This window comes from Parus major, chromosome 3 (assembly GCF_001522545.3).
Source record: "Parus major isolate Abel chromosome 3, Parus_major1.1, whole genome shotgun sequence".
Classification (NCBI taxonomy): Eukaryota; Metazoa; Chordata; class Aves; order Passeriformes; family Paridae; genus Parus; species Parus major.
In genome coordinates this window covers 108,378,759-108,390,890 of record NC_031770.1, presented here as the reverse complement: position 1 = coordinate 108,390,890, position 12,132 = coordinate 108,378,759, and positions in this window count along the sequence as shown.

Here is a 12,132-nt window from a genome sequence, read left to right as displayed (position 1 = left end):
ACCTAGTTTAGTGGGTGGCAACACTGCCCATGGCAGGGGGCTGGAACTAGATGGTCTTTAAGGTCCCTTCCAGCCCAAACTGTTCTGTGATTCTGTGATAAGGAATTCTAAAATTCACAAGAGCATGGAGGCATCTCAGGTGTGATTTAGGTGGAATTTAAGTGCTCAAGCATAGCAGTAACAGCCTAAATTTAGAATTCTGGGAGACTTTAAAAGCCTTTAGTTTCAGGAGGGTTTTGTATATCTCCAAGCATGGAGATTCCATAATAGTTGTTCCTTTTTGTTCAAAGTCTCACACAGTTCTGAAATAAAGACACCACCCAACTCCTGACATTCAGCAGCTGCTCATGAGCTGCTCAGTGCAGGTGTCCTTCACTGAACCTTCCTCAGCAGAGGAGATTCAGCTGAATGAATGTGGGTGCTTGTTGAGATGCTCTCCAGCCAGGGGTGCATAGGCAAGACTCAGCATAGGAAGGTAGTATATATATAGTGTTAGGAAGTTCTTTTACCAGGATGGAATAAAACAGGGAAGAGGTGACGTCTCAAAAACATGCCCACTGCTGAGTTTCAAACAGCTTGGTCAGTTCAGTGTAGCCTGTGTGGGAAAGAGAGGTTACTGTTTGATAGCATTTTGGGGGAGTGTCCTGGTCCTGGCCAGGACAGGGTTAATTTTTCAGTATCCAGGAGGGGCATGGCCAGGACCTGGAGGGGATTCTATGGCACCTGGGCAGAACAAGGACAGGGAGAAATGTCTTCTAGAGTAGCCACCGACACAAATCCTGTGGCAGAAAGTAGAAAATGGCCACATTCTGACAGTATGACAATCTGTAAAACTGACAATATGACAATCCCGTACACAAACCCATTGTATTGGTTTACAATCAAACAGTGCCAGATCACCACAAAGAAACTGGAATCTGACTGCTCACCTTGCTAAATTCACAGAACAGCTCCTGGCACTGGCTTGGGCTGGGCCAGCTGGCACTGTCCAGGCACAGGTTGGCTAAAACGAGCCCAGGACTGTTCCCAGCAAGAAGTAACATCATCAGCTTTGAAAACAAAGTGTTTTGTTCCCTGGTACAGATGTTGCCCAAAGCTTTTGCTCTTATCCTGAGTGCAAACATTTAGATCCTCAAGGTGCAGCCACTGGATGAGGATTGACTGCTTTAAAGTTCTCAAATAGAGTTTTTAATTCTGACAAAACCCTTCCTTGATCAAATTCCTGGCCTGTGCTCTGCAGTCATCTCACCTAATGTTTCTTTTTGGCCTTTCCTGGTCAAACCACGGCAGAGGGCTCAGTTCAAGGAGCCTGATGTCACCCAGTCCCAGCTTTCCCAGATCCCACCCAGATCTCCTGCTTTCCCACTTGTTTCATGGTCCATCCCCTCTCTACTGAAATAAAACACTGCCTTTCTTCAGGCAAGCAAGGAGACCGAGGACAAGATTAAAACATTTTGCTGAGAATTTAATTGGTAATTATTATTTAATTACTGGAGACTCCACTGGCTACATCAGGAGCCCGGTCCTTTGCCAGCTCTTTTGGGTACCTTAGATTACACTGTGTGGCTCTTTCATGCTGGTTTAGATGGCATCTCATTTATTGTGAAACCCTCAACTTAGCATTCACATGGGGTAGGATTACATCAACAGTCCAGTTACGAAATGGAAGAAAAGAAAATGAATGATTAAAAGCAGAAGAGCTGACGGATCCCAAACCCAGTGCATTATTCATGTGTTGTTTAACAATAGCAAGTTGTGCTCATCACCGTCTTCCTGCACATCAGATCAAGCCGTATGATCTGTTCACAACAGCCCAAGTTTATACATCTTGACAGACCCAGATTTGGGGGAATCATATTTTAGAATTGCTTTGTGAAACTTACTTTCAATTTAATAAAGTAGTCATGAAGTGAGGCAGACGGAAGGATGAAGTTGATACCTACTCATTTCTGAAAGGTTATACAAAACTTCAAGCAAAAAAATGAACTCACCATGAAACTATTATATGTATTTGATGTAAATATGGGCATATCTAGAAAACAAGTTCCCACTGTTGGCATAAAACAGGGTATGAGTTTTGATGTACCCAGTGAGAATGTCCTACAACTTCATTTTTACTTTCCACAGGGAGAAAAAATAAAGAACATTCTGAATCTGTAGGAACAAGGGAATTTCTCTGAATTACCAGTTTGCCACTATGTAGTGGTTTATTTTGAGAGATAAAATGTCTCAATGTTTGGAGCTGTGTGGACATGAATACTGGGTTGTGTTTGGTACCATATATCAAAATCACTGATATTTCCTGATATGTGGGGAGGGCTGTGAATCAGGGTCCTTATCAGAAATGTCTACCAAAAACAATCATGCATAATTTAGAAAAGGACATGACTTTGTTATTCCTGTTTCTGTCTGGCTGCTGTGTCCAGATCTTCTCTTTGCAAAGACTCTGAGATCTCAAGTGAGTCGAGTGTGTGCAGAGAGTCTGTGGGGACAGTCCCTTTTCAGTGCCCTCTCCTTGCTGCAAAACACATCTGTCATGATGCACACCTCAGCCTTTTTGATTAAGAAATAACACCTTTTCCACACTCCTTGGAGGAGACAACTTCATCACATTCTCCAGGAATTACTACAACTTCCATCCTTTTAAATATTTGTTTATTTCTGCAGTTTTACTTTTGGAAGTTCATCTTTGAGCTGAGACCTCTAGCTGAGCTTCTCTAGCTTTCACCTCTATTTATGAAAACCAGAGCCAGCATTTAAGTGGAATTCTCAGAGTCTCTTCATGGAGTTGTATGTTTTCAACAACTAAGTCTTGTTTAAGCTGGTATTTGCAACCTCAAGCATAGTCATTTTTAAATTGTTTTCTTCTGGCTTCCTGCACTGACTTGCATGTTATTGCCTGAGGGGTTATTTACAAAGTTTTAATTCAGTCTGGAGACACTAAACTCCCTAACTTCCCTTGTCAGGAACTGAAGCATCCAGCTGGATCAATACATTTTGCTCTTTCACTACAACCAGTTTAATCTACAATACTTGTGTGTGAGTTAACCCAGCCCAAGAGTAACTTGGGTCACAACAACCCCTGCAGTGCTGCAGACTGGGGGAAGAGTGGCTGGAAAACTGGAAAAGGACCTGGGGATGCTGGTGACAGCAGCTGAACATGAGCCAGCTGTGCCCAGCTGTGCCCAGGTGGCCAAGGTGACCAGTGGCACCTGGGCTGTACCAGCCACTGCAGGGCCAGGGCAGTGACCATCCCCTGTGCTGGGCATGGCTGAGGCCACACCTCAAATTCTGGGTGAAGTTCTGAGCCCCTCAGGACAAAAAAAGACATTGAGAGTCTGGAGTGTGTCCAGGGAAGAGCAACTGAGCTGGGGAAAGGTTGTGGAACTGAAGCCAGAAGCTCACATTTATTAAACAAAGTCATTATTTGTTGTTACCATGATATTCATGCTGCACTGGTGAAAAAAATACCAGGCTCACAGTGAGGAAAGTCACACATGGAGTAAAGATGTCTCTGACATGACAAACCAGCTCTTCTCAACTGGGCAATAGGCTGCCCTCTCAGGGACATGTTTTTTCTTTCCCCAATGAAAGGTAATATGCAATGAAAGACTCTAATTTGATAAAACAAGATGAAGGAGGAACACAGCAGAAGGTGGAAAGGAGAGAGTGGAATGAGATATGAAAAGGTTAATTCAACATTCAAGTATGAAACATGCTACAGCTGTTTCAGGGGTGTGAGGAGACAGTTTAATACACTAAAAGTGGAAAGAAAATTGCAGCATAGGTGCTAAAGTAAAATGAAAGCTACTATTGTGTCAAGAAAAGAGAAGAATAAAATGTATTGCCCATGCAGTGGAATTTGACATTGCAAACCTGCTCAGATTTAACATGGTGACCATGTTCCCAGATCTCAGTTTAACAGTGGTATGAACAGCAATAACTCTCATTTTCAAGGGCTCAAAGACAAACCCATGCTCTGTTATGCTGGATATTGCACAAATGAACACAGGAACACTTTCTTACAGGTTTTTTTTTTCAACCACTTATTGGCATGTTGCTTTTGGTAGCAAGCTCCACTGACTTTTCCTTTGCATTTTGGTCCTGCACACCATTTATTCACAATTCCTTTGTGTCATTCAGACAATGGGAAAAAAGCCCACGATTTGTAGAATGGAGCACCTGGGACTCAGGCACCACAGAAATATTGCTGTGCAGCAACTCTGTCTCATCATCCTCTGCACAGCTCTAGAGCACATCTCTGGGCAAGCATGAGTGTGGCTACAGAGAGGTGACCTGGGAAGCAACACATTCCAGCCACTCTACCCTCTAAAAAGCCAGGTTTGACAGATTAAACCATTTAAGACTCTCCAGTTTTGTGTTACTGTAGCATGATGGCAACAAGGACTTGATTGTCTGTGATCCTAAAATCAGAAGTGCTCTGGAAGCAGCAAAACAGCAAATAGGACTGGGAGACAAGGGATGACAGTGTGTAGGGTTGGGACCAAACCTGCCCAGATCCTTCCATCAGCACTGGGAGCAGGAAGGCCAGCTCTGCAGGAGTCTGCCCAGCTTCAGGACTAGTTCCAGGTTTGCTCCTTTGTCTTTTCATTTGACCTTGTGTCGATTTGGACTCACCCTTTCCGCTTTCAAATGACAAAATTCAATCCTCTCCTTTTTGCATGCTGAGAGGGAGCATCCCTCCAGCAGCACAGGTGAAACTGGTCCTTGTCTTTGTTCCTTAACTTTAATAGCAGGACTAGGATGTGCAGACCTGTGACAGGACTGAACAGGCTGTGGTGGCATATTTGGGATGCAGGGTCATATGGGATGGCAAACACCGCAGGGCCCTCCCGGACACTGGCATGAGGACAGTGAAATCCTCCCAAAGAGGGCCTCCAAAAGAGTTCACTGCTTGCAGCTGGTGTTGCTGTTCCTTGCTTCACTGAAGAGGGGAAGGGGATTTGTTTTGAGGGAACGTTTTCACATTTATTTAAAGGTAGCGAGAGAAAAGGTTACCAGAGTGGAAAACAAGAGGTCAGAGTATTTATACAACCTTTGGGAACAGAGCTCATTACATACTGATAATCTTTATCCAAATGGTGTAACCCAGTTGTGTTGACACCATGGGCTCTCTGAACACTTTTGTGTGCAGTTTGGGTGCACTCACCCCTGTTCCAGTTTCTCAGCCCAGGCAGGAACAGAGCAGCCCAGGGATGTGATCCCAGAGCAGGCATGGCTGTATATCCCACACGGACAGCGGGGCAGGGTCCAAGGGTGCAGTCCTATGGCACTACAGATGAACTCGATGGCACTGCCCTGTCTCTGCTGCTGTCTACTGTGAGACACTCCTCAAGTCACTTCCTTCCTCCTGCTGCCTCTGATTGACAGCTGAAATTGTGCATTTTCCAAGGTCTGACTGATCTCCAGCTACTTCTGCCCAGTGCCTGGTAACAATGCAGTGCTGTTGTTGGCTTGTGCCTCTCAGCACCATTGTGACACAACAATAGCTTAAAAAGGCCAATTTTCTTTCATATTAGAATTACTCTTACTAATTTCTAAATAGACCCATGCTGGGAATTCAAAAATGCCAGGATTATTATTTAGAGAAAAGAAAAATAGCTGAGACTGAATCCTGTAAAAATATAGAGAGTAAATTCATGGAGACACTTCTCTTGGATGGAAAAGACCAGGTTTCCTTGTTCAATCTGGAACACAAAGTTTAATGGAGAAAGAAAAAAGATTGGGAAACAAGGGCACAACAGAGGCTTGATGGTAACAAATCTCTTATTAGGTAGAATGGGGAAGACAAAGCTTCTGCTCTGCAATAAACCGTGGTGGCATCACCAGCTCTTTGACAATGACCCTGCTAAGGACAGCATTGAGCAGATCTGCCTGACTGACAGCTACCACAGCAACCCACTGCTAAGGCAGCTTCCCTGGATTTTAACTTCCAGTGAAAGACATTGCTTGGAGTTTAAGGGTTCCCAGCAGCAAGGAGAGCATCAAAAGCCTCATGTCAAGACCCTCTGTCATTTTCTTCATCAAGTCATGCTCAGGTCTCTTTTCCAGCCTTCAGGTTATAATCATATGAGTGAGAGAATGAACACAGCTATTCTGTCCTTCTGAGCATTTTTCTGAGGTCTTTCGACCCTTTAAGCCAAGTAGTGCTTAATTCCCCCTCTACAAAACTGCCAGCTCAAGATGGCTGTAAATACGGCACAGAGTAGGACTGTCAGGGAAAGAAGAAAAATTACTTTCTCAAAATTATTATTTCTTAGTCACTAGCATTTTAATTGCTTGAGTTTTCAAGGTTAACTGAGCTGCAGCAACATGTTGCTTTCAGAGAGCATTTTCCACACCTTGGAAAGTGCTTTAGGTTTTACATCTTTGCACTTCACTCCTTTGCAGTGGTGTGAAATGCCCTTTGCAAGGATATAAGAGATCATTAAACTTGCAAAAAATTAATCCCACAAGTTTCATTGACTTGAAGCCAGGTCCTCTGCACATTGCTCTTGATACTTGACAGGAAACAAAAGTGGGAGTAAGTTAAATATTTGGTGGATATTCCCTGCATTCACACAGAGAAATTTCCAGCTCTTTCCCCCATATTTACACAGGACTTGGTTTATTTTGCTAATATTGAGTTGTCCCTCCGCTTGCCTTCCCAGGGCCACTCTACAGTGAAAAAGACAAGGAAGGGACTCAGAAATGCGTCACTGCAGCCTTCTTCATCTCAGGTAGGGATGACATCAATTCCTCTGATGCTCATGTCATCTGCTGCACATCAGAAAAGTATTGTCTTGCTTCTAAGAGGCTGGTTCAGATTATTCTCTTATAGACCATGCTCAAAAACAGCAACAGCAACTGTGAATACTTCCTGCACTCAATTACACTGAAAAAACAAGATGAACCTACTCTCAGAAAAAAAAGTCTTGCGGTGAGGGCCCTGGGGCATTCTGGGTCCAGATCTTTGCCTTGCCACAGTCTTCCTGTCACTGCTTTTTGGCCAGGGATTAAATCTTTCTGTGTTTTAATGCTTCAGAAATGAACCATGGATGCAAATAAAAGCTTTCTTATTTATAACCTCTAAATCACTGTCACACATTCATGGGAACAGAATGGTTTGGGTTGGATGCGACCTTGAAGCTCATCTCGTTCCACCCCCTGCCATGGACAGGGAAACCTTCCACTATCCCAGGCTGCTCCAAGTCCTGTCCAGCCTGGCCTTGGGCACTTCCAGGGATGGGGCAGCCACAGATTCGCTGGGCAACCTGTGCCAGGGCCTCACCACCCTCACAGGGAAGAATTTCTTCCTCATATTTAACCCAAATATAAACATTGTCAGCTTGAAGCCATTGTCCCCCGTCCTGTCATTACATACCTTTGTTAAAAAAAATCCCTTTTGGCTTTCTTGGAAGCCCCCTTTAGGTCCTGGAAGGGTCTCTAAGGTCTTCCAGAGCCTTCTCTTCTCCAGGTTAACATCCCCAGCCTGGCTCCAGAGTAGAGGGGTCCTCGGAGCATCTTTGTGCCCTCCTATGGACCTGCTCCAACATGTCCCTGTCTTTGTTGTGTTGGTGCTCCCAGAGCTGGATGCAGCATTCCAGGTGAGATAACACAAAAGCAAAGCAGAGAGAGAATCACCTCCCTTGATACATTTCCCAGGCTGGTTTTGATGCAGCCCAGGACACAATTGGCTTTTTGGGCTGCAAGTGAAAGAAATGACCACCCATTGCCGAGTCATGCCCAGCTTTTCATTGACCAGCACCCCCAAGTCCTCCTCAGCTTCTCTCAATCTATTCTCTGGGTTGATACCAGGGATTTTCCTGACCCAGGTGCAGCATCTTGCACTTGGCCTCATTAAATTTCATGAGGGTTGGTGCTGGGGGCTTGTTGAACCCAGATCGGGACATGGGGAAAAAAGTCCCCACAGCTCACTTGGGTTTATCTGGAAGTGGAGCTGCATTTTCTATTCAGTCTGAATTGCAAACATTGTTTATTTGGTTGTTTGTTTGTAGACTCCATATTCTCATCAGGAGAGAATCTCTGTATTCATTCAGAAGGGGAAAATCTAGGCCATCTCTATCCATTATGGTTATTTAGAAAAACTCTGACAGCATAAATACAACAGGTACAAAAACCATGAGGTAAATAAGGAACCATAATTATGATCCTTTTTTCACTCATCATTGTTGTCATACTAACTTCTGACCATTTTAATGTGTAGAGTTGACATGGTAATACAAATTTATTTTTCCCTGTAACTGAATATATTAAAATATTTTTCCTGTCACACATGTTGAAATGGTTTTTATAACCCAAACATTTGAAGCAAACATTTATTGGCTCATAACTGAATATATTAAAATCTTTCACATGCACTTAAATAGATTTATAGCCCCAACTTTACCAAAGAATGTATTTCAGCTAAATAAAACCATTTAGAAGTTTCAGATCTGGTTGAAACTGGTCATCCAGACTTCCCCTGGAGTCAATAGAAAAAGATCATTGAAGTGAAAGACACTCTTGGTGGAGAAATATGCACCTTCTCTGGATGAGTTATTTGGAACTGCCTATTGACATTAAATTTAATAATAGCAATAATAGCGATAATAGCAATAATAGTGATAATAGCGATAATAGCAATAATAGTAATAACAATAACAATAATAATAATAATAATAATAATAATAATAATAATAATAATAATGATGATGATGATGATGATGATGTTGTCATCGTCATTATTGACTGTAAGAGTGGTAAGGCCCTGGAGCAGTTTCCCAGTAAAGCTGTGGCTGCCCCTGGATCCCTGGAAGTGTCCAAGGCCAGGTTGGACAGGGCTTGGAGCACCCTGGGACAGTGGAAGGTGTCCCTGTCCATGGTAGGGGGTGACACAAGATGATCTTTATGGTCTCATCCAACCCAAACCATTCTGGGATTACAGAGAGCCCAGAGGGGCATCTTAAATAAGCCACCCCATTTGAGGTGGCTAAATTTGGTTGAGTTGAATCCTGTCCTGACAGACATTCTAAGAAACACAAGAAACCTGTAATAAAGGATGAAATTGAACATATGGTTTCAAATTTTGAGTTAAGGCTTTCAACTGTGTTATATTCCCCTTGTTTCCATTGCTGCCAAAAATGAAATTCCTCAGAGCATGCAGTGGTCACAAAGCCTGCTTGCGATTTAAAACAAAACAAAGTATTTTAGCTGTCCAACTTTAATATTATTTTCCCAAAGGTTTTTAATTACCAGTTCCTTCCTGTAGAAACATGACCAGGACAATGATGTTATTACTATTTGAATGACCCGGGTTTGACTGTGAAAATCACATTACACTGACCTGAAAAACACACTGAACTTGAGTTTGCCCTTCTTTTGATGCAGAAAGTTGTCGGTACCTGTAAAGATTTCCTGGTAAGGCAGTGGCGTGTTCTCTGAAGCACTCTGTGAGCTCTAAAAGAATCATTTTTCCCAGATACTGAAAATGATGTTTGGGGCAGTGGAGTGAGTAAAAGTATAAGTACTGAAAAAGCATCCACAATGCCACAAAAATAAAACAAAAACTTTTCTGGTTTTTCTCCGAAGAAGAGAAAACTTGCCCCCAAAGCTATAATATTTTTTCAAGTCATTTAATTGTTAATTAATGATGTTTCAAGCTTCAGTTATACAATTCAATACTGAATTTTATCTTCATATTTTTCCTTCAAATAAGCAACATCTCTTCCTGTCTGGCAGAAAGGAAGAACATCCAGTTTTTACACCAAATTTTTTTTGTCTATCTTGAGTTCTTATCAAAGGTACTTTCAGCCCCCTCTTTATCAGAGGTGATTTGTTTAATCCACCAGACTTGCTACTGAGATGCAACTTCAAGGTGGTCAAAGGCTGAAAGGACAGAGATCACATGTCAGGGAGTGGGGATTGGATGGAGAGGCTGTTCCTTGTAAACCACAGACCACTGGCAGCCTTGGAGGAGATGGACAAAGGGATTAAGTATGGATTTCTATGATGATGAAGACTATGGACTAGATAAACCAAAGCAGAGGAGACTCAGGTACCAAGGGAAGGAATATTCTGTTAGGAGTAGCACGTGCACAGCCTTTATGACCAAGTGAACCTCTGTATTAGTCTATGGCTAACTTTGGTCTGCTAGTGCTCCTGTAAGAGTGCTGACCTTTGGCAAAACATTGATAATAAAACCCAGGAGAGTGATGTTATCCAAAATTGTGGCACCCAGCTGCTAAATTAATGTAGGCTGAAACCCTGGGGTTTGCAAAGCCCATTGAAGCCAGTGGAAAGATTCCTGTTGACCTCAGTGGGCTGTGAATCATTCGAAAATGGAAATGGAGCTCCAGTTCCAATGGCTGGTCTCATCTCCATGAAGACTTTTCCTGGGAGAGATCCCATATCAGCCATGGCATATGCTGGGTGATAAAGCTATTGCTGATAAGGCCAAATGTTGTACCCTGAAGTGAAGATGGGATGAGTTCCTCCAATCCCATCAATCACCTGCATCTAAACTAATCCCCCTCTGGCCCTCTAGTACTCAAGGAGGAGAAATCAGCATTTCATCTGCAACTCATCACTCCAAAATGGACATCTAAAATAGGTCAGATGACTCACTCTAAATTCCTGCTTTTTCCCATCAACAATAAAGGGAATAAAGCCTGAAGTAATTTTCTCAGATTCAAGCATGTGGTTGGAAGAATATCACTCTAAGTATCTTCATTAGACTGGCTTCCAAAACGTTGTCTTTTACAGCTGATTGCTAAATCAACCAGCAAAGTCAACACAAGATCCTAATGGAGACAGGTTCAGATAAACCCGGTTCGTTTTGCGTTGTCTTGCATGAACTACAGAGCTTTTCCTCAACAGGATTTTATGTTAACAACTTCAAAATATTCCAGTGACAAGACAAGGTAGTGATTTACCCTGCTCTGGTTACATGTTCTGGATCACAGGCCCAAAATAGTCTCATGCATATTATAAAGATAACAACAATAAATGGACAAGAGACTTCAAGTTATTGCTACTAATTAGTTCTCAGAAAGCTCTCATGGCACTGGTGAACAGAATAGGGGGAAATTCAGCACCAAATTCAAACCTAAATGGACATGGCTACAACAGTCCAGACTCCCATTATGCTTAGTGGAAAATGACCCAATACAAGCAATAGAAATAAGAAATCACTTGTCTAAGTAGAGGTATCTAATTTAAGACTGACTTGGACTATACAATTTTGGCTGTAGAAAATCCCTCACCTAATCAGGAATTTGGCCACTAAGCTCCAATGTAGTCATGACACAAAAAAAAGCCACCTAAAATTAGGTAATCGCTGATGAACCTCACCCACTATAAAATACCCATGTGGTTGTCCATAGCATCCTTACCTGGTTCTTATCCTGACAGGATACAATGTGATGAGCTGAGCCATGTCCTGAGCCATTAGAAATGTACTGTCAGGAGAGAATCATTGAACCACAGATTTGTTTAAGGTAGAAAAAACGTCTAAGATCATTGAAAGCAATCATTAACCCAGCTCTCCCAAGCCCATCATTAAACCATGTCCCCATATGCCACATCTACGTGATTTTTAAATTCCTCCAGGGATGGTGACTCTACCACTGCCCTGGACAGCCTGATCCAACAATTGATAACCCATTTAATAAAGAATTTTTTCCTAATAGCCACTGCAAGCCTCCCCTAGTGCAATTTGAGGCTATTTCCCCTTGTCCTATCACTAGTTCCTTGGGAGCAGAGCTGAACTCCCACCTGGCTGTCCCCTCCTGTCAGGGAGTTGTAGAGAGCCAGAAGGTCCCCCCTCTTCTCCAGCCAGAAGCTGTCAGGGAGTTGTAGAGAGCCAGGTTGAGCCCCCCCAGCTCCCTCCTCATCAGACCTGTGCTCCAGAGCCTTCCCTAGGTCTGCTGTCTTCTTTGGACACGCATCAACACCTCATACTCAGATTAGAAACCAAACAAAATAAGCTTTGAACTAGTAATTTAAGTTTGAAGTTTCTCTATATATATTTATTCTTTGTTTAAAACATCACTTTTCTAAATGGGCAGAAAAGGTTTTATACTTGTGGGTATGTTCACACTGAGAATAAAAACATACTGTGAAACTTCAACG